Here is a 27,539-nt window from a genome sequence, read left to right as displayed (position 1 = left end):
TTTTTAAATTTCCTGGTTAGCTCATTCATTCTTTAGTAGGATGTTTTTAACCTCCATATATTTAAGGGCTTTCAAAATTTTTTCTTCTGTTTCATTTCAAGTTTCATAGCATTGTGATCTGAAAATATGCATGGTATGATCTCAATCATTTTTACTTGTTGAGGGCTATTTTGTGATCCAAAATGTCACATGGAGAATGTTCCATGTGGACTCAGGAAGAATGTATATTCCACTGCTTTAGGATGAAATGTTCTGAATATATCTGTTAAGTCCATCTGGTCCAATGTATCATTCACAGCCATTATTTCCTTGATGATTTTCTGCCTAGATGATCTGTCCATTGTTATAAGTGGAGTATTAAAGTCTCCTACAATTACGGTATTGTCAATAAGTTTGCTCATGTTTGTGATTAGTTGACTTATATATTTGGGTGTTTCCACATTGGTGGCATAAATATTACAACTTTTAGCTCTTCTTGATGGATACACCCCTTAATTATGATATAATGCCCTTCTTCATCTCTTGTTACAGTCTTTGTTTTAAAATCTAGCTTGTCTGATATAAGTTCCAGCTTTCTTTTGACATCCATTAGCATGATAGATGGTTCTCCATCCCCTCACTTTCAATCTACAGGTGTTTTTTATCCATTCTGATACCCTATTTCTTTTGATTGGTGCACTTAGTCCATTTACATTCAAAGTGATTATTGAAATATCTGAATTTAGTGCCATTTTGTCTATAGAGTTCATGTTTATGGTGATATCTCTGGTCCTGGTAGTCTTGGCTGCTTTCCATTCACCCAGTCCCCCTTAGGATCTCTTGCAGGGCTGGTTTAGTGGTCATGAACTCCTTTAGTTTTTGTTTGCCTGGGAAAGCCTTTATCTCTCCTTCTATTCTGAATAAAAGCTTTGCTGGATAAAGGATTCTTGGCTGCATATTCTTCCTATTCAGCACATTGAATATTTCCTGCCATTCCCTTCTGGCCTACCAAGTTTCAGTGGACAGGTCTGCTACTGCCCTATGTGTCTACGCTTGTAGGTTAGGATTTTTTATCCCTAGGTGCTTTGAGAATTCTCTCTTTATCTCTGTATTTTGCCAGTTTCACTATGATATGTCATGGTGTTGACCTGTTTTTGTTGATTTTGAAGGGAGTTGTCTGTGCCTTTTGGACTTGAATTCCTGTTTCCTTCCCCAGATTAGGAAAGCTCTCAGTTATAATTTATTCAAATAAACTTCTGCCCCTTTATCTCATTTTTCTTCTTCTGGGACTCCTATGATATGGATATTGTTTCATTTCATGGAATCACTTAGTTCTCTAATTCTACCCTCATGATCTAGTAATTTCCCTTCCCTCTTTTTTCAAGTTAATTATTTTCCATAATTTTATCTTCTATTTCACCTATTCTCTCTTCTGCTTCTTCCATCCTTGCTGTCACTGTATCTAGTTTATTTTGCATCTCAGTTGTAGGATATTTTAAATTCATCCTGACTAGTTCTTAGGTCTTTGATCTCTGTAGTAAGGGTTTCTCTGGGTCTTCTATGCTTTTTTCAAGCCCAGCTATTAGTCTTATAACTTCTATTCTAAATTCTTGTTTGGATATGTTATTTATATCTGTTTTGAGAAATTCTCTCGCTGTGATTTCTTCTTGACTTTTCTTTTGGGGAGAATCCCTCCATCTTGTCATTTTGGCTAAGTTTCTGTCTTTTGTGTGTTTTAATAGCTTGTTATATGTCCTGCACCTGAGAGTACTACTATATTAAAAAGGGGTCATACACTGTCCAGGGACTGGCACTCCAGGCAGTGTTTCTGATGTATGTTTTGTGCACTCACTCTGTTGTTGCATTTTGGCTGCTCTATCCCACTGGTCAGTCCTCTGCAGAGCTCCTCCTTGCTTGCAGTGGTTGAGTGCAACCACCTTCAACTAGGTGTGCTTTGATTTGTTAAAATAACCCTGGAAAAAAAGGTGGGGAGCCTTGATCCTGACAAACTGTCTCCCTCCAAATGTGGAGTTCCTTCTGCCACTCCACAGATTAATCTCCTGGGTGTTCCAAATGATCTGACCTTAATACAGTTGTGTCTGAGGGATGAGGAAAATCCCAGTCCCCCTACTTCTCTGCCATCTTAACTCTCCCTCTATACTTTTTGAATCTAGAAATGAAGACAAAATTCCATCCAACACAAAAATAAGCAAAATTTACATTAACTCTTAAAACTTAGTAATCTCATAAGCATCCTAAATAGAGAAGTTAAGCAAAACTAGAATGTAAATTTAATACAGTATAATAAAAGGCAGAAAAAATACATCTGAAGAGTATATGAAAATCTGAAACAATATTTTCAACCCCAAAATAAATAACTATGCATTTGAATTCCATTTTAATTTACCTATTGAATAAGTAAGAGTTTCAGAAAGAGACAGGAAATACTGGACCACCATTATTTTCCAAAGGCAAGAGATAAACTTAACTCTCCAAGTAGCTTGTCGTTCTAAAGTTCTAAGAACCAGATGATGTCTGAATTTTATTTGGGAAACACTGTGTGCTCTGAGGTAATATTTAGAAAGAAAATAGAATCCAACAACAGCTACACATTTAGTTTTACTTACTAGTTTTCTGTTTGTTGTTTTAATGTTTAAGAAAGAAATATTTTGGAGTGCGCCACTGATTATGGATAGAAATATATTGTCATTTACCTATTTAAAATCTAAATGTAACACTAACCACAAATACTAGTTAGAAAAATAGTAATTACTAGATCTTTCCTTTCACCCTTTAGTTCTGGTCTCAGTTCTGCCACTAATTAGGTCACTATATATGTAACCTTGAATGAGGCATCTAACCTCTGTTAGCTTGGATTTCCTAATATGTAAAATGATGATGCTGGACTGGATAATTTAAAACAACCTTCTAGCTATAAATTTGATAATCTAATAACTGTACTCCATGCACTTGTCATTCACTGAACATCAATTATGTTCTAGGCATCAGGCTAAATTTTGACTATTAAAACCAATTCTATAATTTATTTAACACTTATATAACTGACACTGTGGTAAACATTTTGCATATATTTTCTTACTTAATCTCCACAATAGTCTTAGGAAGTAGATGCTATTATAACCTATTTTATAGCCAAAAATTGTTATCTAGAGGGCTTAAATAATAGCTGGTTAGTATAAGAGTCAAGATTCAAACCCAGGGATCTCTAATTCCTAAGCCCATATTTAACCAGAATATTATGCTGCCACCAAGGAGCTAATGGTCCAATATTTCTCAAAATGTAGTCCTCAAATCACCTGCATCAGAATTACTTGGGGTACTTATTTAGAATGCAGATATTCAGACTTTACTCAAGTAATACTGGTTTCTAATGAAACCAGTATCTATGGAGTGGGGTCTATATTTTATTTTATTTTATTTTATTTCATTTTATTTTATTTTCCCCCTTTTTTTTTTTTATTTTTTTTATTTTTGGGACAGAGAGAGACAGAGCATGAACGGGGGAGGGGCAGAGAGAGAGGGAGACACAGAATTGGAAACAGGCTCCAGGCTCCGAGCCATCAGCCCAGAGCCTGATGCGGGGCTCGAACTCACGGACCGCGAGATCGTGACCTGGCTGAAGTCGGACGCTTAACCGACTGCGCCACCCAGGCGCCCCAATTTTCCCCCTTTTTTAATTGAAGTATAACTAACATGCAGTGTTATATTAGTTTCAGGTATAGAATGCAAATTAGTCTAGCCACTCTAGAAAATAGTATGGAGGTTCCTCAAAAAATTAAAAACAGAATTACCATATGATCTAGTAATTCCACTACTGGGAATTTAGCCAAAGACAACAAAAACACTAATTTGAAAAGATATATGCACCCCTATCTTTATCATAGTATTATATACAATAGCCAAGATATGGAAGCAACCCAAATGTTCTTCAACAGATGAATGGAGTCTATATTTTAAATATGTGATTCTGATCAGATGGTTTCTATGCATAGTAATTCTCAAGCCTACTATACCTTCATAATTTGTCCACATTGATTAATAGTTAATGAATGACCACTATATACAAGTCACACCATACTAGGTGCTGTGTTAGGTAAATTTTTACATGAGACTTTTGTGTCAGACTGCAAGCAAGTGACTTGACAATAAGATGCAAATACCTATAGTGCAGAACATTTGTGGAATCTTTGAGATCTTGCTTTAACTGTTATAATTTTTGCTCTGTATTTGCTTTTATATTGTTTTATTTATGCATGTATTATCTTTGTTAAACAATGTGAATCCTTCGGAGGCTTCTGTTCATCTTCTATTTTCATTTGTTCTTCTGAAAAATATTTATTAAGTACCTACTTAGTGCCAAACATTATGTGAACACTGGAACTACACTGGTGAGCAAAATTCAGACTCAGTTCCTTCATGGAGCTTTTGGTCTAGCATGAAGAAATCCATTAACGAAATAATCAGAAAAATGTAAACACAAATAATCAGACAAATGTAATAAATGTAAATTGTTACTGTTATGCATGATATAAAGAAAAATTATGGTCTGCTTTAAAAAAAAATTACAAAAGGGGTGTGCCTAGGTTGCTCAGTCAGTTGAGCATCCAACTTCGGCTCAGGTCATGATCTCACAGTTCATTTGTTCGAACCTGGCATCAGGCTCTGTGATGACAGCTCAGAGCCTGGAGCCTGCTCCAGATTCCATGTGTGTGTGTGTGTGTGTGTGTGTGTCTTAAAATAAATAAACATTTTTTAAAATCTAAAATAAATAAATAAATTTTTTTTTAAAAACTTACAAAAAAAGAAATGTGACCTGATCAGAGAAGTCTGACATCCCTAAGGAAGCAACTTTTGAATTAAGATCTGAAAGATATGTAAACATTAATTAGGTGAAAAGGGAGGAAAAAGAAGGAGGTATCTAGGAAAAGGGTAGAGCATGTGAAAGGGCACTTGTAGAAGATGGATACATGGCAAGAACAAAGGATTGATGAACAAGGAAAATTTAGAGTGGAGAGAATGAATTGATGCTTAAGAAGTCACCAGAGGTCAAATGGTATAGGGCATTATAAGCCATATGAAGAATTTTGTCCTTATCTTGAAACAATGGCAAAGCAATGAAGGGATATATGGTTATTCTCCATTTGTTCTGCCCCACTCCCAGACCCATTCTCCACACATAGCCCTGGGAGGCTAAAACCACAGACTGCATCACCTGGGCAAACTGTTAAGTGGCTTCTGTTTGTATTTAGCCAAGGGGAAGCACCTGCAGGAGACTAGCAGGAACAAAGAAGAATATTTCTTCTATACTCTCATCCTACTTTGGGGTCTCAGGTCTAGTAGTAGTTGTTGCACAGCTAAACAATGGCTCCTGCCCAGTAGGCCCTCCTCTAGGACTCTGGGCTTTAATAGCACTGTTCCATCCTTTTGTGCCCTCAGGCCTGAGGATGGTAATGGCTTCCTCCTGTTGGTCTCTGGGTTCCTCAGCATTTCTTATTGTTTTACTTACCTCCCCACATCTTTGAAGGTAGTCCTTTCATTAAAGCCTTTTCCTCAGAGTGGAATTGTTTCCTGCTGGGACCATAACAAGTGAAGTATTCAATCCCTAGGGCCTAGTAAAAAGATATGTACAAAGTGACACTCAATAAATATCTTGCAACCAAATGACCAGACTAACTTATTCCAGTCATAGGACACTCCATGGAATTTTCTTTGCCTCTTATTTCCACTGATTACTTTATTCTTAGTAGTTGATCTTCTTAATTGCTAAAAAATTCTTAACAGACTAAAACAATTACCACTCATACACAGGTTCTATCCATCCAAAGGAATTAGAGGGAACAAGGCCTTTGTAGTTAGACATAACAAACATGGACTTGGATAAGAAGAGACCCGGATTTACTTCTTTGCTCTGCCACTTAATAGTCATAAGCCCTGAGGCATATTTTATGAACTCTCTGAATCTCGGTTTCCTATGTAAAATGGGAATGTTAATACTTACCTTGAAGGATTCTTGTGAATTGTAAATAAAGTGAGGGCTGGTAAAAGGAAGGTGCTTAATAAGTGATAGTTAATTGGGACACCTGGGTGGCTCAGTTGGTTAAGTGTCTGACTTTGGCTCAGGTCATGATCTCTGGGTTCATGAGTCTAAGCCCCATATCGGCCTCTCTGCTGTCAGTACAAATCCCACTCCAGATCCTCTGTCCCCAACTCTCTCTCTCTCTCTGCCCCTCCTCCATTCACACTCTCTCTCAAAATAAATAGACACTTCAAAATCTAATAAAAAAAAATAAGTGGTAGCTAGTATTACTATTACATCTATTTAATCTAGGATGAAAAGACACTTTTTTAAAAGTATATTTACTTATTTTGAGAGGAAGAAGGAGTGTGAGTAGGGAGGGCAGAGAGAGAGAGGTAGAGAGAGAATCCCAAGCAGGCTCTGTACTATCAGCACAGAGCCTGACCTCACAAACTGTGAGATCATGACCTGAGCTGAAATCAAGAGTCAGATGCTTAACTGACTGAGTCACCCAGATGTCCTGGAAAAGACACATACTTAAAATTGATGTATATTCATGGTTTTTAAAAACTGTACAGAAAAATATAAAGTGTAAAATAAAAAGTAAAAGCCCCATTTCTTTCCTTCACCTCACAATTCTATTTCTGAGCACTGCTGTTAAAAATTGGGTATGTATCTTTATAGACATTTTCTACACTTTAAACACTGCATTTGAAGAATGAAGATGAAATCACACATGCTAGGAAGGGGAAGAATCAGCACTCCGCCTTTTCTTTCTGACTGAGATATTCAGAGGTGTGTGCATCACAACAATCCCAGAAAATTCAGATACCACCCTAATATCAATGCCATCCAAAAAAAAATTACAATTTTGAAAATAGAGTGAGCAGATTGTTATTTCTATTTCTTTGGCTATCACTTGGGCTAATTTAGGACAGGATGGAAAATACTTCTGATTCTTAATACAAACATTTCAGAGAACTGAAAAGAGGAAATGAAAAGTACCAGGACAATAAGGAAAACACTGTTAAGAATGGTTATGATCATTCTACTCAGAACCTAAAGACTCAACTATCCTTTATCGGCCTATAAAAGTAAGTAATTTCCAATCACTCGCTACAAAAAAAGTAAAGCATCACTTTACTTGAGCCAATATGTTTACATGAGCCAACATGTTTAAGAAAATGTTTTTCAAAGTGTAGTCTGAAAAATTTGCATCGTAATCATTCAGCATGCTTATAAAAAACACACACCTATAAATCAGAATCTCTAGAAGGCCCAGGATCTCCCCCTTTAACATATGCCCTAGGAAATCCTTAAGCAATCTAAAAGGTTGAAAATGATTTTTTAAGGTAAATTAGAAATAATAAGGCAAATACCACACACACAGATACTCCTTTGAATGTTTAGAGCAGAAAGAAAATTCCTCTCCATTCTCCCCACCATTTTAATTCCTCCCTCTTCCATAGGACCCAAACTAATCGATCATCGTATTTTATAGTTTCTTTCTAGTGGGTTATAAATCAGTCCTTTCATTTCCACTCCTACTTCCTTAGGCCAAGCTCTTGTCATCTCAAACCTGGACTACCTTTTCCCTTAAAAATCTTTCTGCCTCCAATGCATTCTGTACACTGGATTAATGCTTGTAAAACTCCATTTTCACCCTATCTTTCTTTTGTACAAAAGCATTGAAATGATTACAAAAGAAAGTTCATAATGCTTAAACTGACAAAGTCTCCCACAATGTGACCCTATGCTAAATTTCCAGTCTTTTTCTCATTGTTCTCCCATACTAACCTTCCTTATTAGCTAAACTAGATTTATTGGCTTCCTGTGTGTGGCTAAGGCTGCTAGATGATCACCAAATATCTTCTCCTTCCTGAGCACAGTTAGACTACATTTCCTAGTCTTCTTCATTGTTTGGAAAATATAACTGACCACATAACTGAATCCTGGAATGTAAACAGAAGTGATAAATCCCATTTATAGGATAAAACTTTAATTACTAGCTCTACTCATCCACACTTTCTCCTTCTGCCTGTTCTAAGGGACAGCTGAGCCCCCAAAGAGCCTGATTTCCTGAATCACTATATGAAAGAGAGCCAATCACCAACCAGGACCAACCAGACCAGGACTTAGACTGTTATATGAGAAATAAATGTGCTTGAGACATTCGGAATTTTTAGAAATAAAGGTAATGATTCACAGGGGTGCCTGGGTGGCTCAGTTGGCTAAGCATCTGACTTTTGATTTCAGTTTAGGTCATGACCTCATCGTTGTTGAGATGGAGCCCCACATTGGTGTCAAGTGGGCATGGAGCCTGCTTGAGATTCTTACTCTCCCTCTCTCTCTGCCCCTCCCCTCTCTCTCTCTCTCTCTCTCTCCCCCCCAAAAAAAAGTAATGATTCATAACTCCCTAGAAAGGAAGAATCTACAAAATACAATGATTAATTAGCTAAGGGTAGTAAGGAAGAGGGAGGATTCAGAGTTCGTAGAGAGAAAAGGAAGCAAAGGGGGCAGAACTCTTTTTGCTCTAGACTTCATTAAGAATGTATGAGTGTATGTGCTATTTGTTAGACTAATCTAACAGACTAATCTACACTCAATGCAGTATCTAACATACTTTGTTGATTCTTACATATGATCTTTGGCTCTTTTCTGTTGGAAAGTTCTTTCTAATATACTCAATCTCTGCTCAAGTCCCTTTTCTTAACTTCTTCAACCACTCAAGTTCGTAGATCCCTCCTTCCCAGATTATCTTGCATTTTTAAACTTTTCATGTAAAAATATATTTTCTCCATTCCTATTACAAACTCCTTAATGTAGGAATTGTTCTTCATAAATCTGAATATTTCCCAGAGTTTTTATATCCAGCTGGACATTAGTGTTTAATAAATATATGTTGAATAGACCTGAATGAGTCACATTAGGAAAAAATAACAGAAAAACTTTCCAAGGAGAAGCTGCCCTAAATCATCGTTAGAAGGTAGAAGTATACATAAAATTAAAAATACAGTAAAATAGGGGCACATGGGTGGCTCAGTCAGTTGAGCATCTGATTCTCCATTTCAGCTCAAGTCATGATCCCAGGGTCATGGGATCGAGCCCCGCATTAGCTCCACGCTGAACATGGAACCTGCTTGGGATTCTTTCTCTCTCTCCCCTGGACCCTCTCCTCTACACACATTCTCAGACCCTCTCTAAAATAAATAAATATATATATATATATATATATATATACATATATATATATATGATAAAATAAAACACATACATAAATATATATTACATATATGCCTCCAAAAAAGAATTTCTCAGTCCTAACTAATCCACAGCTTTCCTTTAGTCTATGAGAATGCAAGGGATTTCCCCCAGACTAATAAATATTGGAGGTTCTCTGGACAAGAAGAATTAGCACCAAGTCCAAAAATAATCCATTTGACTCAAGCAGGTATCAACCTACATGCCTATGATAGAGCAGTACCTGGTAAGATGGGGTGCCTGAGTGCCTTGGTTGGTTAAGTGTCCACGTTCGGTTCAGGTCGTGATCCTGATTCTCGAGTTTGAGCCTTGTGTCAGGATCTGTGTTGACAGCTCAGAGCCTAAGCCTGTTTCAGATTCTGTGTGTGTGTGTGTGTGTGTGTGTGTGTGTGTGTGTGTCTTTCTCTCTGCCCCTCCCCTGCTTGTGGTCTGTCTCTCTCTCAAAAATAAACAAACATTTTAAAAATTAAAAAAAAAAAAAAAGAATGATACCTGGTAAGAAATCTGAATTATAGGTTATACCTATAATGCTCCTGTGACCACTACAGAAATCAAGACCGGTTGACTAAGCACCTAGATCAGTGGTATACAATAGAACTTTCTGCCTTGATGGAAATGTTCTATATCTGTCTGGCCACTAACTACATGTGACTATTGAAATTTTAAAACATGGCTAAGTAAGACTAAAAACTAAATTTTGAGTGTGGTTTAATGTCTGTTAATTTAAATCCAAATTTAAATAGCCACATGTGGTTAGTGGCAACCATGCTGGATATCACATACCTAGATGTTTTTCTTTCCTTTAAATACACTTGTATGACTTGATAAACTTGCTTGTGAATTTTCTAATTTTGCATACTACTATTCACTTTTACTTACTTACTTAATAGCCTGTAGCCTTTAGTGTTGAAGTTTACTTTTAAACATCAAAAACAAACCAACTAAAATTGAAAACTGGTGAGTTACTTCCCTATTATAGATCAAGGACTAAAACTAGGTCCTCTATTTTTTTTTTAATTTTTTAATGTTTATTTATTTTAGAGAGAGAGACACAGAGTGCGAGTAGGGGAGGGTTAGAAAGAGGGAGACACAGAACCTGAAGCAGGCTCCAGGCTCTGAGCTGTCAGCACAGAGCCCAATGCGAGGCTCGAATTCAGGAATAAGCCTATGTCAGATGCTCAACTGACTGAGCCACCCAGGCACCCTAGGTCCCCACTGTAATTCTAGTGCACTTTAAACTATTTCACACTGCGTATCACCGCCTACATTATAAATCCTAAACAGACAATATATTTTCAATGTGATATATACCTTTTTTTGCTATTAATGAATTTATCCTGATTTTAACAAGGATCTTATGGCCTGAAACCCCCAGAAATCCGGCTCAGGAAAACAAAGTAATGTATTAACATTCAATAACATGAGTATGCAGTTCTACCTGACATAGGATCAAAAGCTCATGTTTGGTAAAACAAAGATACTAGTTGAAAGTTTTCTACACACACTTCATTATCTGATTTCTGGAGTTAGTCTAAATGTAAATATTGAAATTATTTTATTATTTCAAGGTATTTTTGAAACCTGAAGGAAATATTTTACTAATAATTTGAGAAAATTCAAAAATGATTTACAAATAAAAGTCCAAATTGATGGAATATCTCACTGTATTTTTTGTTATAAAATATCAATTATGTACACTAACATTCATGCAATTTTGCTAGTCACTATATATACTTAAAACAAACTCCCAAATCCTTCTTTTTTTTTTTAATGTTTATTTATTTTTGAGAGAGAGAGACAGCACAAGCAGGGGAGGAGCAAAGAGAGAGGGGAACACAGAATCTGAAGCAGGTCCCAAGCTCTGAGCTGTCAGTACAGCCTGACCCTGGGCTCAAACCCACAAACCATGAGGTCATGACCTGAGCCTAAGTTGGACACTTAAGTGACTGGGCCCCCCAGGCACCCCCTGAATCCTTCTAAGACTTTATGGTCTAAAGGAAAGTTTCCATGTATTTTTAAAATTTTTTTTTAATGTTTTTATTTATTTTTGAGACAGAGAGAGACAGAGCATGAGCAGGGGAGGAGCAGAGAGAAGGAGACACAGAATCTGAAGTAGGCTCCAGGCTCTGAGCTGTCAGCACAGAGCCCGATGCGGGGCTAGAACTCACAGACCATGAGATCATGACCTGAGCTGAAGTCGGACACTTAACCGATGGAGCCACCCAGGCACCCCTCCATGTATTTTTTTAAATGCTACATTGGTCACTATGCTGGTCTTTATTAGAAGAGGTAACTGCTCTGAATTGTTTTAACCCTTCTATGAAATAAAAGCATGTGTCTGTGTGCCCTCAAGAAATAAGGACAATGCTTGGGGAAAACACAGTGACTATGTAAATTGTTAAATCAGTTTACTATATATGATTTCCTGAGTCAGACTACTGGAAGGCACTTTTACAAACATCAGAACCTTCCTCTCACAGACCTTTTTCCAGTCCTAGGACACTGGCTAGCTCTGAAGTACAGTAACTTTTTTTCCATTAGTATCCTTTATTCTCTCTGGGCATGGAAAATTTGGAAGATTCTCCATTCCAAGCCCACTGGCTAGCCTTCTTGTTTTCCTGCGTCCCCAATCTTCTAAAGGTGTTTGATGTCCCAGACACCTTCAGAAAGCCTGTGTTGTACTGTAATATTTTATGAACAAGGAAAAAAAATCCTGAATATTGTATTTTACATCTCAACTGAAATAGTTCATGTCAAAGAAACTACCTATGCAGTAAACATATATATATTTATATTTATATTTACATAATTCTTCCCCACACACTTCTTTAAGGGATAGTTTTCCCTTGAACATTTAGCAAATAAGTAAGTAATAAATAAAACAATTATTAGAAGGTCACAAGTGGCATCAAATTTGAATTTGCTTTCCTGTAGCATTAAAAATGTACATTATATGTTTGTACTTTAATAAGTTACATAGTGTGTACATAGAATGTGTTTTTACTACAGGATCAAATCACACTAATCAGTATGATACAATACAAGGAAAATATACAGTTCACAAATATGGATTAATGACCATGAGGGTATCACAAAATATTTCATATGCTAATGGTAAATGATCAAATTACACTTGTAAATTGGTGAATGTAACATTCTCAGAACACCTGGTAATGAAAACATTTTATTATTTTTATGAATGTATAATGTCTCATGACTGCCAGAAACATTCTTTTAAATTTTCATTTGATTAAAAAATGGCTGGTGAATATTTTTTATGAAAAAGACTATTCAAGATAGAAAGAGACCTCAGTGCCAACCTCCAGCCCAGAGGAATTTTTAATTACAAAGACTTATTTAAATTACAAAGACCTTTTTCACTTTTGAGTTTCTCAAAGTGTTTCATAATAATATAAACTAGAAATATAATCTGGAAAGTAGAGGGGAATGCTAATGGAAAGCTTGAGTGCTATGAAATAAACTTGATATATCTTTGACTTTTATTTCTCTCCGCATCAAAAACAAACTAACTTTAAAAATTTGTGTTTATTTGTTTATTTCATCTTTTTTACAACATGCTCAAACCTGATACCTTATACTTTAAAATTTTGCCCATGCAACATCATTTATGAGTTACAACACAGAAAAATTTGTATTCCTTTCAACAGTATCACTCTGTAATACACCTTGCAAATTGTTTTAATACACCTATAATTCTTCTGTTTTTCTCTCACCAGCAGGTACTCAATAAACACTTATCGAATGAAGGAATAAAGCTAGTGAAGTACCCTAACTTCTCTTACCAATTATACAATTTCTAACTTAACCTCTCACCTTTGAATAGTACCTTTTGTCAACCTAACAAATCTAATCTGCTATTGAAGGCACTGTCAATTACACTCAGAATGGGTTACATAAATATCAAATTCCTTTTAGAATTGAATGATAGAGAAAATTTTGCATTATTTGAAAAAAAGTATGCACTCTTTTTATTGGATAGCAATACTCTGATGTTCACTTATTCTGAATTGCCAAGAAGCCTGAAACCAAATGTTGTACACAATTCGACTAAAACAATCTCCTCCACTTCATTACTTGAAAATAATTTGCTTTGTTTCAGGAATTATAATAATTTTTCTTTCTGGAAGTATGTGGAAACCTACTATTTGCAAAGTACTGTAATAAATAAGACATGGTCCCTTCTCTCACAATTACATTTCCTTATTAATTACAAGGAAAAAAATACAAAAGATCAAATAGGTAAAATGATAATAAGCTTAGCAACCTTTTAAAAAAAAACATTTATTAAACATCTTTGTATCAAGTACTTTGGTAGATTTTTACATACACCACCCAAATAGCCCTGCAAAACAGGTATTATTATGCTTATGTTAATGTGAAGAATCTGAGACTCTTAGCACAGGACCTGTCATATAGTAGGTATTAAATAAATAATTTATTGAATGAATAAAAGCCTAGTGAGGTTCTCTAATTACACAGCTAAGAGGAATAGGGTAGAACATTATATTTACCTTGAGTTTCCTACAAAATATCCAAATTCTCAGTTTACAGGTTAAATCTAGTTTGGATTCTCCCAAAGTTAAAAGTGGGCTTTAAAAAACATAGTTCATGGGGTGGCTGAGTGGCTCAGTCAATTAAGTGTCCAACTTCAGCTCAGGTCATGATCTCACGGTTCGTGAGTTTGAGCCTACATTGGGCTCTGTACTGGCAATGTGGAGACTGCTTGGGATTCTCTCTCTCTCCCTCTTGCTCTCTGCCCCTCCCCCACTTTCTCTCTCTCTCTCTCTCTCTCTCTCTCTCTCTCAATAAATAAATAAACTTAAAAAAAATAAAACGGGCGCCTAGGTGGCTCGGTCGGTTGGGCGTCTGACTTCGGCTCAGGTCATGATCTCACGGTCCGTGAGTTCGAGCCCCGCGTCGGGCTCTGTGCTGACTGCTCAGAGCCTGGAGTCTGTTTCAGATTCTGTGTCTCCCTCTCTCTCTGCCCCTCCCCTGTTCACGCTCTGTCTCTCTCTGTCTCAAAAATAAAAACGTTAAAAAAAAATTAAAAAAAAATAAAAATAAAACATAGTTCTGGACTCAACTCTTCTGGATATTTAAACTAGAGTACAAAATTATAGAGAATTTTTGTGAAGGTAACGAAGATTTAAAAAATTTTCCAGCAAGAATATTCAAATACTCTCCTGGCAATTTTTAGAAACATTACTTAATAGCAAAAAATCTATTTGACATGAAGCAACCTGAAAGAAACCAGAGATCATTTAGACTTCCATCCCTTCTGCTCAGATTCATAAAGAAATAGGCAGTTGCTTATATTGTGTGATAAAAACATTCCCTTCTACCTCTTTGAGAAAAAGTCAGACTTTCTAATCAGATGTCTAAATTCCATCAGTAATAACGTGTTAAACACTGCCTTCTCCTTATAGTCCTCTTTAAAAATAAAAGATCTTGAGGGGCGCCTGGGTGGCGCAGTCGGTTAAGCGTCCGACTTCAGCCAGGTCACGATCTCGCGGTCCGTGAGTTCGAGCCCCGCGTCAGGCTCTGGGCTGATGGCTCGGAGCCTGTTTCCGATTCTGTGTCTCCCTCTCTCTCTGCCCCTCCCCCGTTCATGCTCTGTCTCTCTCTGTCCCAAAAATAAAAAAAAATAATAAAAAAAATAAAATAAAATAAAAAAAATAAAAGATCTTGAAAGTAGGAACAGCCTGATATGCCTAACCTCTTAGAGTAAATGAGTTGATCAGATCTCAGAGTAACTAATAGGAAAGGACTGAGTATCTGAAGGGATAGGGTGGCTCAAAGAAGAAAAAGAACCCAAAAAGAAATCATGAGTGCCTGAACTGAAAACAAAGGAATAGGTAGTCATTAACATTACTTTCTCTCACTTGCCCCCTATTCCTTCCATCCCCTTCCTTCATCTAGTTAATGCCCTTACACTTCTTTTCCTTTTTCCCTCAACCTCCTGTACTGTGACACATACATTTATTGTTTTCTATTTGTGCTTTAGTTTTGAGTTCTCATGTCCATGCTCTCATTCACCCACAGAGAGGACTGTCTCTAAAGAGAACTTTATCTATACATTTTTCACTCTTCCTTTAAGCACCTGGTGTCTTCTTATTGCCAGTCCTAATAATTTCTCTCCCCCATTCCCAGAAATTTCCTATTCAAAAGTAAGAAGGGAAAATCCAGCTTAAGCACCCCCAAATTGTTCCATTTATCTGCCACCTGATAACCCATGGTTTCTTCATTACCTCTTCCCTATCCTCAAAATCTCCTCTAATCCCCTCCTCCTCAATCCTTCAGCCCATACCTTTCCAGAATCCTCACTGAATGCTTTAAAAACATTTCTAACAGTTTTATGGAGACATAATTCACATAGCACACAATTCACCCATTTAGATTGCTAAAGTCAGTGGAGTTAAATATATTCAGAGTTATGCGGCCATCACCACAATCAGTTTTAGAACAGCTGTATCACCCCCCCAAAAAAGAAACCCCATACCTAACAGCAATCACTCCCCATTTCCTTCTACCTTACCTCATGCCCTACACAACCACTAATCTATTTTTTTTTATTTTTTTTAATATTTATTTATTTCTGAGACAGAGAGAGAGAGACAGAGCATGAGTGGGGGAGGGGCAGAGAGAGAGGGACACAGAATCCGAAGCAGGCTCCAGGCTCTGAGCTGTCAGCACAGAGCCCGACGCGGGGCTCTAACTCACAGACCGCGAGATCATGACCTGAGCCAAAGTTGGAAGCTCAACCGACTGAGCCACCCAGGCGCCCCACCACTGATCTCTTTTAGTCTCTACGGATTTGCCTATTCTGAACATTAATATAAGTGGAATCATACAATATGTAGTCTTTTATGACTAGCTTGAACTCTCAAGAAATTTGCTTATACTTTTCTTTTGTTTCTTGTTTTTTCTTCCTTGTTATTAATGTACATAATTTATCCTTCTTCTATACTTAAGCTCCTTGAAGGCAAAAGTGTGTTGGGAACACCCTCAGTGCCTAACACAGTTCCTTACACAGAGTAGGTGCTTGATAAAAATGTACCCAAAATGAATGAGTTGGATGAGGTTATTTTTTTCACTGTAACTTCTCTTTTACTTTTTCCTTGTTTGACTTGTTGATCTTACTCCTCTCATATGACTTCTCATTGTGAACCACTTTCTATATGAAAATTTTGCATATTTCCTCTGCTCTTCAATAACTAGATTTTATTTTATTTTCTCCATTTGGATTCTCTGTCTTATGCTGTTTCTTTCTTTGGCTTTCTCATTCCCCTAACTCCACTTACCTTAACCAAACTATACTCATAGTAAATAAATATGAAAATAAACAAGGGTGCCCACTATACTGGCTCCCTTCATTCATTCATTCTATGAATACTTATTAGGCACATGCTATATAACAGGAACATCCATCTGGGTAGTGGGAATATATTATTAATAAGATAACTTCTGGAGCTCTTATTGGGAAGATATATAATAAAGTACACAATAAAATCACAATAAATAAAATAATTATAGACTGTAATTAGTCATTGGAAGGAAATAAACAGGTTGCAATATTAGAGAATTAGGGGAAGGGAAGATCCCAGAATCCCAAATAACCTACATTCTACATGTATCCTTATATTTCTCCCATTAGAAAAGATTAAAAAAAAAAAGAGAGAGAGAGAAATCTTATTGCTTGGTTAGTAAGGAATTCATTAAAAGTCTGACTTTAATCCAAATAATATCTGCAATTTAACACATTGAAAAAGGAAATAACATCTAGATAATATTACATTGCTTAAAAGTACAACCCTGTGATCTAAACTGATCCTTGATTTTTTTTTCCTTAAGTTTATTATTTTTTATTTTTTTTAACGTTTATTTTATTTTTTTGAGACAGAGAGAGACAGAGCATGAACGGGGGAGGGTCAGAGAGAGAGGGAGACACAGAATCCGAAACAGGCTCCAGGCTGTGAGCTGTTGGCACAGAGCCCGATGCGGGGCTCCAACTCACAGACCAGGAGATCACGACCTGAGTCGGAGTCGGATGCTCAACCCACTAAGCCACCCAGGCGCCCCAAGTTTATTTACTTATTTTGAGACAGAGAGAAAGAAGCAGAGAGAGTGGGAGAGAGAGAGAATCACAAGCAATTTCTGCATTGTCAGCGCAGAGCCTGAAGCGGGGCTCAAACCCATGAATCGTGAGATCATGACGTGAGCTGAAACCAAGAGTCTGATGCTCAACCAACCGAGTCACCCAGGCACCCTCAGACTCTGATTTCTCTAAGTTTCAGAGGTGGTGTGTACTTTGATTTTTCTAAAATTATAAAAATTAAATTGTTTTAAATTAAACCAGTAAGATACAGCATTTTTACCTTTGTTGTTAAATTATTTAGCTGTTTTAAAAGACTTTTTATATTTTTTCAGTTTATAGCATACCATCAGAAAACCTTTTTTTTTTCTACCACATCCTAGTGACATTGTAAATTATTCTAGGCAAAAATGTTCCTTTCTGTACATTAACTCTTTGTCAAGTTCAGTGCCATTCCTCTCAACATGTTACTGTTTTACTTTTGCTTTTAGACTTTTTTACCTTTGGAGAGACAAAATACACATTGGTGAACAAATGTTTCTTTCCATTAATACTATTATCACTTCAAATAAGCAAAATGGTTCAGTAGAAGGTGATTCTTTAGGGCAGTGGTCTACTTCCTGTTTATATCCCAGTTCTTTACTGCTTCCCAGTACTCCAAAATAAATGACAAATGAAACACTTCATATGGAACTTCAGCTTAAATGCCCATAAATTAAACAAAGCCAGTGTTTTATTGAAAATAAGTCACTTTTTCCACTCTTTTTCAGCCCTAGGAAATAAGATATAGTTCATTTTAAATGTAAAACTTTGTACACTATGCAAATCATGTCTGTATGTCTAAGAAAAATAACAAACTTAATGAGGAATGTTAAAAAAAAAATCAGAACCCATTAGTTTAAAGATACATAGGAGCAGCCAAAGATGACAAACACGCATAAAATTCAAAACATAGTGGGAAAGGGAATAGGCACTGAAACACATAAATCAGTGTTTTGAATTCTTTTTCTCTGTGGGTATAATTGTACCTTAGTTTCTTATAATGATTTATTGAGGTAAATATTCTGTATGGTTTAACAGCTACAGCTTCAAAGTGTCAGGCACAGGCTCTCCTTTATTCATGAGGCAGCTGAGTATTGGGATGTGAATTCACTTCTGTATTCGGGGACTTGGCAAAGTTTGTTTTTAAGGTCCTTATAAAGAATTCATGTAGATGTAGTCTATTCAAATGTGAAAAACACTGTGCTATAATGAGTGAAATAGAAAACCTTTACAGTAATTCTGGAGAAAAAAGTAAATAAATTGAAATAAGCCACACAGAATTACTTTCAGAAAAGCAAAGAATGCCCCTGAGTTCATCTCAGCCATTTTTTCAGGTTTAGGGATGCCTACAAACCCCATCATTGGACGGGCTACTAAGGTGGATACTGAATCTAATATCAATACAAAAAGAAAATGATCAGAGAGAAGTAGAATTAAGTCTCAGTTTGTAATACTCACGCAAAGAAGTCTTTTGGGTTGATTTTCAATCTGCATATGCTATTGCTCTGGGACCAAGCTATATACAACACCAACCAGTAACAACAGTTGTAAAATATATTATTAAAACTAGCATATAGCAACTTTATAGTTTAGAGGGGGAAATGAGTAACTTACCAAATACATTTCCTTTAAAGCATCATGCCAATAGAAGTTACACATAGATACTTAAGGCACAGAGCCCTATCTTGGAACTCATTGATCTTATGCTTATCTATGCCAAGACTTTCAGCAGGAAATTCAGATTTTTGCCAAGAAATACATGCGCCTTAGATGTATGAGCTCAGCATGAAATGGAAATCCAACCTGCCTGGACAGTGGTTCTCTGGTGCATCCATACTCCTACCCATCTGCCAGAGTGACTTTATGATTCCCCATGACATGGTTTGCCAGTCTGGGGGTATAGGTGCCAATTAAAAATGTTTAAAAAAAAAACATAGTTTAAAAGTATAACTACATTTTTTATAATCAGATTCTCTTATTTCCAGTTAATGTAAATTAGGTTTTCAAATTTTACTCAATTGAGAGTATTTCACATTATTAGAGAGATGCCACTAATAATAGCTTTTGCTTTTTCACTATTTTTCCTTTAAAATTAAAAATTACTTAAAAATTCTGTCTGCTAAAAGCTACTCATTAAATTATAAACATATTAGCTATCTCCACAGAACCTAACATAACCATGCATGGAGTAGATGATCAGTAAGTACATCAGATAGCAACTAATTAATTTAAAATGGTTCTGAAAAAGTTTTATCACTTTTCAAATGACACCCCTTTTTCCAAAATATTTTTTCACCCAAAACCACACTAAGTAAATATACTATATGATACATATATATTTTTTTAATGTTTATTTATTTTTGAGAGAGACAGAACATGAGCAGGGGAGGGGCAGAGAGAGAGAGGGAGACACAGAATCTGAAGCAGGCTCCAGGCTCTGAGCTGTCAGCACAGAGGTGGGGATTGAACTCATGAACCATGAGATCATGACCCAAGCCCAAGTCCGATGCTTAACTGACTGAGCTACCCAGGTGCCCCTATAAGATATGATATTTTGATGTTACACTTTCAGGCAAAAACACTCACCAACTTATTCAACATAACAACTCCTTGTCAGAGAACAACATGTGGGAAAATTTACATTGTAAACCATGTTAGATGACCCAAATGTTCTTCACTGCCAATAAAGAATGAAAATTGGGCACCTGGGTGGCTCAGTTGGTTAAGCATCTGACTTTGGCTCAGGTCATGACCTCACAGTTCGTGAGTTCGAGCCCCACATGGGGCTCTGTGCTGACAGCTCAGAGCCTGGAGCCCGCTTTAGATTCTGTGTCTCCCTCTCTCTCTGCCCTCCCCTGCTCATGCTCTGTCTCTGTCTCTCTCTCACAAAAATGAATAAACATTAAGTAAATTTTGTTTCTTTAAAAAAAGAATGAAGAGGTAGCATCTTGTACAACTCTAAGAGTATGCTATAATTTTATATTAAGTTTATGTGAAGACATGATAATCATGAACCCCTCAAAGGCTGAAAAAAGTGATGGGGAAAATGGTGCAGAAAGAATAACATATCTTCCAAAGAATGAATACTTCTTCACACTCCGCCTCCACCAACCACTAGCCATTATCCATTCTTTTCTTCCTTTGGCAAGTACAATAAACTTTTATTACTTTATAGTTTATGTATAATCTATCCATCTATGTACTTTCAAATGTTATCTGTTACTTACATAAATTTGTTTTCATTGTTCCTTAAATGATATATTTTTCTTTTTTTTAATGTCATTTATTTTGAGAGAGTGAGTGCATGCATGCACAAGTAAGCGAGGGGCAGAGAGAGAGAGAGAGAGAGAGAGAGAAAGAGAGAGAGAGAGAGAGAGAGAGAGAGAATCCCAAGCAGGCTCCAAACTGTCAGCACGGCTTGATCTTATCAACTGTAAGATCATTAGCTGAGCCAAAATCAACAGTCAGATGGATGCTAAACCAACTGAGCCACCCAGATGCCCTTTAAATGATATATTTTTCTATCTGTGAAAGTATTTGGGTATGTTGGGTTGGAATGAAATATATCATGATTTTTACCATCAAATTAATGGTAATATTTTTTATTTTATAGATTTTTACTAAGCAACAGAATTTTCTTAAATTAACATCTTTAAGCAAGGAATAGGTATACTTTATTCAAAGTTTCAAAGCATATCACAGACCTAGAGAAGAAAGGAATTAATATCAACTGAGTATCCCAAGTTTATCAGATGCTGATCCAGATAAATACGTGTTGGTTCATCAATCCTTACAATAACTACATGATAGAAGTATTGCTATTCTCTTTTCTGAAGATGAGAATACAGAGACTCGATGTGAAGTGGAGTGGTCAAGTTCACACTACTAGTAAGTAACAGAGTCAGAATTAAAATCAAATGTTACAAAACCCAATGGTCATTTCTCTGTGCTCATCTTAACTTCATTTCGCATAAGCATTGAACAAAATCAACAACACCCTCTTTGAAACACTGACCTCTCTTGGCTTCCAAATATGACACTCTCTTGGTTTATGCCATCCCCACTACTACTACCTCTTAGTCTCCACTCTTTAATCACCTCTTCTACCTGATTTGTAATTTCTAGGATTCCTCACACTCAGGCCAGAGCCCTTTGAGATTTGTCTCTTTTTCCTGGATCATTTCAGACATTCCCTTGGATTTAAATGCCACTAACCTTATGCTCATGACTCCCAAACATGTATCTCTAGCCTTGACTTATATGAATTTCAGGTTTGAATATCTAATTGTCTAGTTTCTTTACATCATCACCTAAACATCTCAAAGACATTGTAAACTTAATGTGCCCAAAAAAGAAATCATGATACCTACCTACCCAAATCTGCCCATCTTTCCCCACTGAATAAATAGAAATTCTGTCCAAAGGTTGTTCAAACCAGAAACCAAAGAGCCTTCTTTTATTCCTTCCTTTGCATCATCCTCAATATCTAATTCATCAGTAAATCCAGTTGTTTCTTCCCGTAAAATATATCTTAAATTCCTCCACATCTCTCCATCTCCACCACTACCACTTTAACCCAGGTCTTCATTATTTCTCACCTGGACTATGCAAAAGGTTCACCTCTACTCTTACACCTACTCTAATCAATTCCCCAAAATGTAATCAGAGAAGCTTTCTTAAAATCAAACATCAAATCAATCCCTCCTCTGCTAAAGGGCCTACAATGGCTTACCATTGCACTTAGGATAAAATCCAAACTCCATTATCATGATCTACAAAACTCTGCCTATCTTTCCAATCTCATTTTATGCCACTCTCCCCTCATTTCACTACAGTCTAATTCACACTAGTCTTCCTTCAGCACCCAGAGCACACTAAGCTCTTTCCAGCTTCAAGTCTTTTTCAGATGCCATTCCCTTTACCTGAAACACTTCCCCATTAATTATCTAGCTAGCAATCCTGAGTCACTACCTCAACGAGACAGTCCTAAACCACACTGTCAAGAGTCCCTTGTTAGTTTTCTTATAGAAGTTATTATATTTTGTAATTGTTTAATGTATTTGTCTTTTTGTTGTCTATCAAAATAGAATGTAAGCTTCATAAAGGTAGAGACTAATTAGTTAGCTTATTTATATTGTTTTTTTTTTAACTTATTTATATTTTCAGTGTCTGGTACAAAATAGCTCTCAATAAATATTTGCTGAATGAACAAAAACAGGGTGTGTCTAATTTCAAAACCAATGCTCTTTTCATTATATCATGCTATCACCTTAAAGGATCTTAGAAATCATCTAGTCCATGCAGAAAAAGAGAATCTCTTTTGCACTGCTGGTGGGAATGCAAACTGGCACAGTTACTCTGGAAAACAGTATGGAGGTTCCTCAAAAAATTAAAAATAGAACTACCCTACAACCCAGCAATTGCACTACTAGGCATTTATCCAAGGGATCCAGGTATGCTGTTTCAAAGGGACACATGTACCCCAATGTTTACAGCAGTACTATCAACAACAGCCAAAGTATGGAAAGAGCCCAAATGTCCATCAGCAGATGAATGGATAAATAAGATGTGGTATAATATACAATGGAGTATTACTCGGCAATCAAAAAAAATGAAATCTTGCCATTTGCAATACGTGGATGGAACTGGAGGGTATTAGTCCATCAGAGAAAGACAAATATCACATGACTTCACTCATATGACAAATTTAAGATACAAAACAGATGAACATAAGGGAAGGGAAGGAAAAATAATACAAAAACAGGGAGAAGGACAAGACATAAAAGACTCTTAAATATAGAGAACAAACAGAGGGTTCCTGGAGGGGTCATGGGAGAGGGTATAGTCTAAATGGGTAAGGGGCATTAATCTACTCCTGAAATCATTGATGCATCATATCCTAACTAACTTGGATGTAAATTAAACAATAAATAAATTTTAAAAAATCACCTAGTCCAAACCTTTCATTCAGCAAATAAAAACAAAGATTCAGAAAGACAAGTGATTTGCCCAAGGACACACAGTAATAAGTGACATAGCCATAATAAACCCAGGCTTTCTGACTTCTGATTCAGGGTTTTTCTTACATATCACATTGCCTTATGATGATAGCCCCACTCAAAAATACACCTAACAACTTTTCCACAAAGTGGCCAAAAATACCAGTAAAAACTTCTGCAATCATTTACAACACAAAGCATTTGGTTGTCAAAATCTTTTACATAATTATTCCTATTTTTAAATAAAACATTTGAAAATATAGATAAATAGTTCTCCATTTTATATTACGTAAATCATTTACTTCACAATATAAACAAAAAATTGTTTCATACAGATAATACATTTAGAATTAACTTTCTTAGGGAAATCACTTTTGTTCCTAAAAATTCACTGTTTTCTCAATAGCCAATAATTCTCTAAAATTCATATAAAATGTAAAACTCACATAATTTTGAAACTAAACAAGAAACAAGCAAAATATCCATAGTTAATAATAACCACAGATGAAAGAAGAAATAATCAAACCCAGGAATCCTACACTGCCTACTTCCAGAATCTAATCACTGGTCTGCAAAGAACTTAGCTATGTATCTATTTACTCAATCCATGAATCAATACAAAACTGCCTCCAGCTCCTTCTATCCCTCCAGAACCCAAATCAGATAACTACAAAACCATCTCAAACTGCTCTTATCACTCAGTGACTGATGGAGGAATCTTTGACCCAACTTTTCTTTGCCAACAATTTACTTCTCCATTAAGCACAGGTAACCACATCCACGATTCCATCTACTTGTGTATGTGTTTTTTTAATTTCCATAATAAAAAGTTAGGAAAAAAAACTGCCATTGGCCATTTAATCCTTAAAAATAACTATGTCTCCATCTACCTCCTCATCTTCTAAAGAATTCTACATAATTTTTCAAAAGTATTAGAAATAATAAATATAAATTTTTTTATTTGTAGCATTACAACAGTAATTACTGCAAAGGACAAATATTTCAGCTGTATCAATAGTTCAAGTAGGTTTATATGGGCTATCCTAGTGAATGAGACATTTATACAGCATTGTTCTATGGAAAAAAATGTGGAACTTTTGCCTTATTTCCAACTTCCCTAAAGTTACTATGCTAAACTTTCAAAGTTTGTCTTAGTTTGTTTAGGCTGCTATAACAAAAATACCATAGACTGGGTGGCTTAAACAACAAACATTTATTTCTCATAGTTCTGGAGGCTAAGAAGTCCAAGATCAAGGCCCTGACAGATTCAGTGTCTGGTGAGAACCACTCATTCCCTAGTTCATAGACAGCTGTCTTTTTGCTGTGTCCTCACATAGTGGAAAGGGGCAAAGGAGCTCTTGTGTTCTCTTTTAAAAGGACAATTAATCATTTCCCAAAGGCCCACCTCCAAATACCATCACTTTAGAGATTAAGTTTCAATATATGAATTTCAGGGATGTAAACATTCAGTCTATAGCAAAGTCCTTTTCACATAATCAGTCATGTTCATTGTTTTTCCCTCACAAAAATTTCACAGTTAACATATATATCTTTGTTATTTACCTGCCAGTTGTTCTGAATGTTGTGTCATTTAATTTTCAGTGGGTCTTTTTGGTACACCAGATGTGTCTCCTGCTGCTGCTCATTAATATGCAAATTACCTCAGAATATACTGGACTTCTATGGGTTTCAAGGCTCTAATTTTTATCATTTAGAATCTGGCAAAATAGTCCTGTGGGAAAAGTTTCAGAAAATGAATTTCAGCAGTAGAGTTCAAAGCTCTTTCTTACTTTAAAAACTCAAAATCCTATATTTCAAATATAGACTAACAACTCACTATTATTATGCATTACAGTGAAATACTGCTAGAAGTATAAGTAAATCATGTCCAGCTGGTATAGCTTGGAGCACACACCCATTCTATCATGGAAAGTGCCCAATCTGTGTTGTCCAATAGAGTAGCCAATAGCAACCTATGGTTTGTGGGGCACTGGTAATGTGATTAGCCCCATCTGAGATGTGCTGTAATACAAACACACACTGGACTTTTGAACACTTAGTGTAAATAAATGATGGGGTGCCCATTGTTTATTTATCATTATGTATCAACCATCAATGGTGGCTCAGTTAAACATCCAATTCTTGATTTCAGTTCAGGTCATGATCTCAGGGTTGTGAGATCGAGTCCCATATCGGGCTCCACACTGAGTGTGAAGCCTGCTTGGGAATCTCTCTCTCCCTCTCTCTCTGCCTGTCCCCCACTCACGCATGCATGCACATGTACTCTCTCTCTCTTTTAAAATAAAAAAATAAAAATAAATAAAATAAAATAAAATAATAAATTTTAAATAAATAAATAATATAAAATATCTCAATAATTTTTATACTGGTTACATGTTGAAATGATACTATTCTGATATACTAGGTTATACAAAATACATTAACATTAATTTCACCCATTTCTTTTTACTTTTTACTTCTTTTTAGTATGATTACTAGAAAATCTTAAATTATATGCATGACTCACATTTGTGACTCACTTTATATTTCTATAGGTCAGCACTCCAATGTAATTAATAGAGTTCTACTATATCTAAACTATTTATTCCTCCTCCTCTTACAAAAGACAGATGGTGATTACACTTGTGGTATTTTGTAATATATAGAATTGTTGAATCGCTATGTTGTACACCTGAAACTAATATAATATTATATATCAAAAAATTGCCAAATGTAGAAGCAGCAGTAGCTATTTTATTTATTAATATTAATAAATAAACAAATTGGGTTCAAAAAATAAAATAAAATTCCATGGTCAAAAAAAAAATTCTGTGGTCATACTAAAATTTTGTTTTATATTACTAATTAAATTAAGATTTCATTTGGTATTTATTTATTTTTTTTTTTTTAATTTTTTTTTTTCAACGTTTTTTATTTATTTTTGGGACAGAGAGAGACAGAGCATGAACGGGGGAGGGGCAGAGAGAGAGGGAGACACAGAATCGGAAGCAGGCTCCAGGCTCCGAGCCATCAGCCCAGAGCCCAACGCGGGGCTCGAACTCACGGACCGCGAGATCGTGACCTGGCTGAAGTCGGACGCTTAACCGACTGCGCCACCCAGGCGCCCCTTCATTTGGTATTTAGAAATATGTGTTAAATTGAGATTTGTTTTTTAAAGAAAATTTTATCTTTAACCTAACTTTCACATTTTTTAAATTCACAGAATTACAGAGCTTCAGAGATGGAAGAAACAGAACAAACTAGTTTGGCTCTGAAAGAGCTTGGGTGACTTGGCAATGATTAAATCAAAAGCAGTGATGGGACTAAAATTCAGAACTTCCATATTACATTGCAGGACTTTTAAAAGTTTATTTATTTATTTTGAGAGAGAGAAAGCACACAAGCAGGGGAGAAGCAGAGAGACAGGAAGAGAGAGAGAATCCCAAGCAGGCTCTACACTGTCAGCACAGAGTCTGTATCACACGAACCATGAGACCCTGACCCGAGCCGAAATTAAGAGTCAGATGCTTAACTGACTGAGCCACCCAAGTGCCCCTACACTGCAGGACTTTTAAAACTTTTTAATTTAAGAAGAGTTAGACTCCAATACAGAGATTTGGAATCCCTCTACAATCTTGATGGTTTATAAGGACAAAATCTACAAGTTACTGAATGTCAGTCCTTTATTTTTCCATTTCATTTTTAATAATAAATAAATCATAAAACGAGGGGAAAAAGGCATATATAGCCTTTTGGTGAGGAACTTTATAAGAATTGGCAATCCATGTCCTTTGAACATTTTTTTAAAAACTTAACTCTTTATGATGACAGATATAAAACATTTGTGTTCAGCCAAATACCGTGTTAAAAACAGAATAGTCTCAGTGCATATTGCTTCTTTCTCTTTTACTTTTTCTAACATGTTTGTAAACAAGTGTAAGAGCAATAAAATCAAGAGGTGTTGATTCCTAATGGAAATGCACCTACATGTAAGCTGCTAGCAATTCAGAAGGTTCAAGGATATATATAACAACTTACTCTCTTTGTTTCCTTCAGACTTCGAAATATGGCAATTTTTCTTGGTTCAATTTTTTTTTTTTTTTTAAAG

The 27,539-nt window shown here is 36.0% G+C and overlaps 1 protein-coding gene across 2 annotated transcripts in view; it reads right to left on the bottom strand.

Annotated features, from left to right (window-relative positions):
• SOX6 (SRY-box transcription factor 6) overlaps positions 1-27,539 on the bottom strand; it is a 687,546-nt gene that overhangs the window by 648,574 nt on the left and 11,433 nt on the right. For both annotated transcript variants that reach the window (XM_049617879.1, XM_049617886.1), the window contains exons 3-4: positions 24,995-25,163; positions 5,507-5,609 (exon numbers count right to left, since the gene is read on the bottom strand). The gene's annotated coding sequence lies outside the window, so the exon portion shown is untranslated. The remainder of the gene's footprint in view (positions 1-5,506; positions 5,610-24,994; positions 25,164-27,539) is intronic.

Source organism: Panthera uncia, chromosome D1, assembly GCF_023721935.1.
Source record: "Panthera uncia isolate 11264 chromosome D1, Puncia_PCG_1.0, whole genome shotgun sequence".
NCBI classification, from domain to species: domain Eukaryota; kingdom Metazoa; phylum Chordata; class Mammalia; order Carnivora; family Felidae; genus Panthera; species Panthera uncia.
The sequence above is the reverse complement of the archived record's forward strand: the minus strand, read 5'-3'. Positions and strand labels throughout refer to the sequence as shown.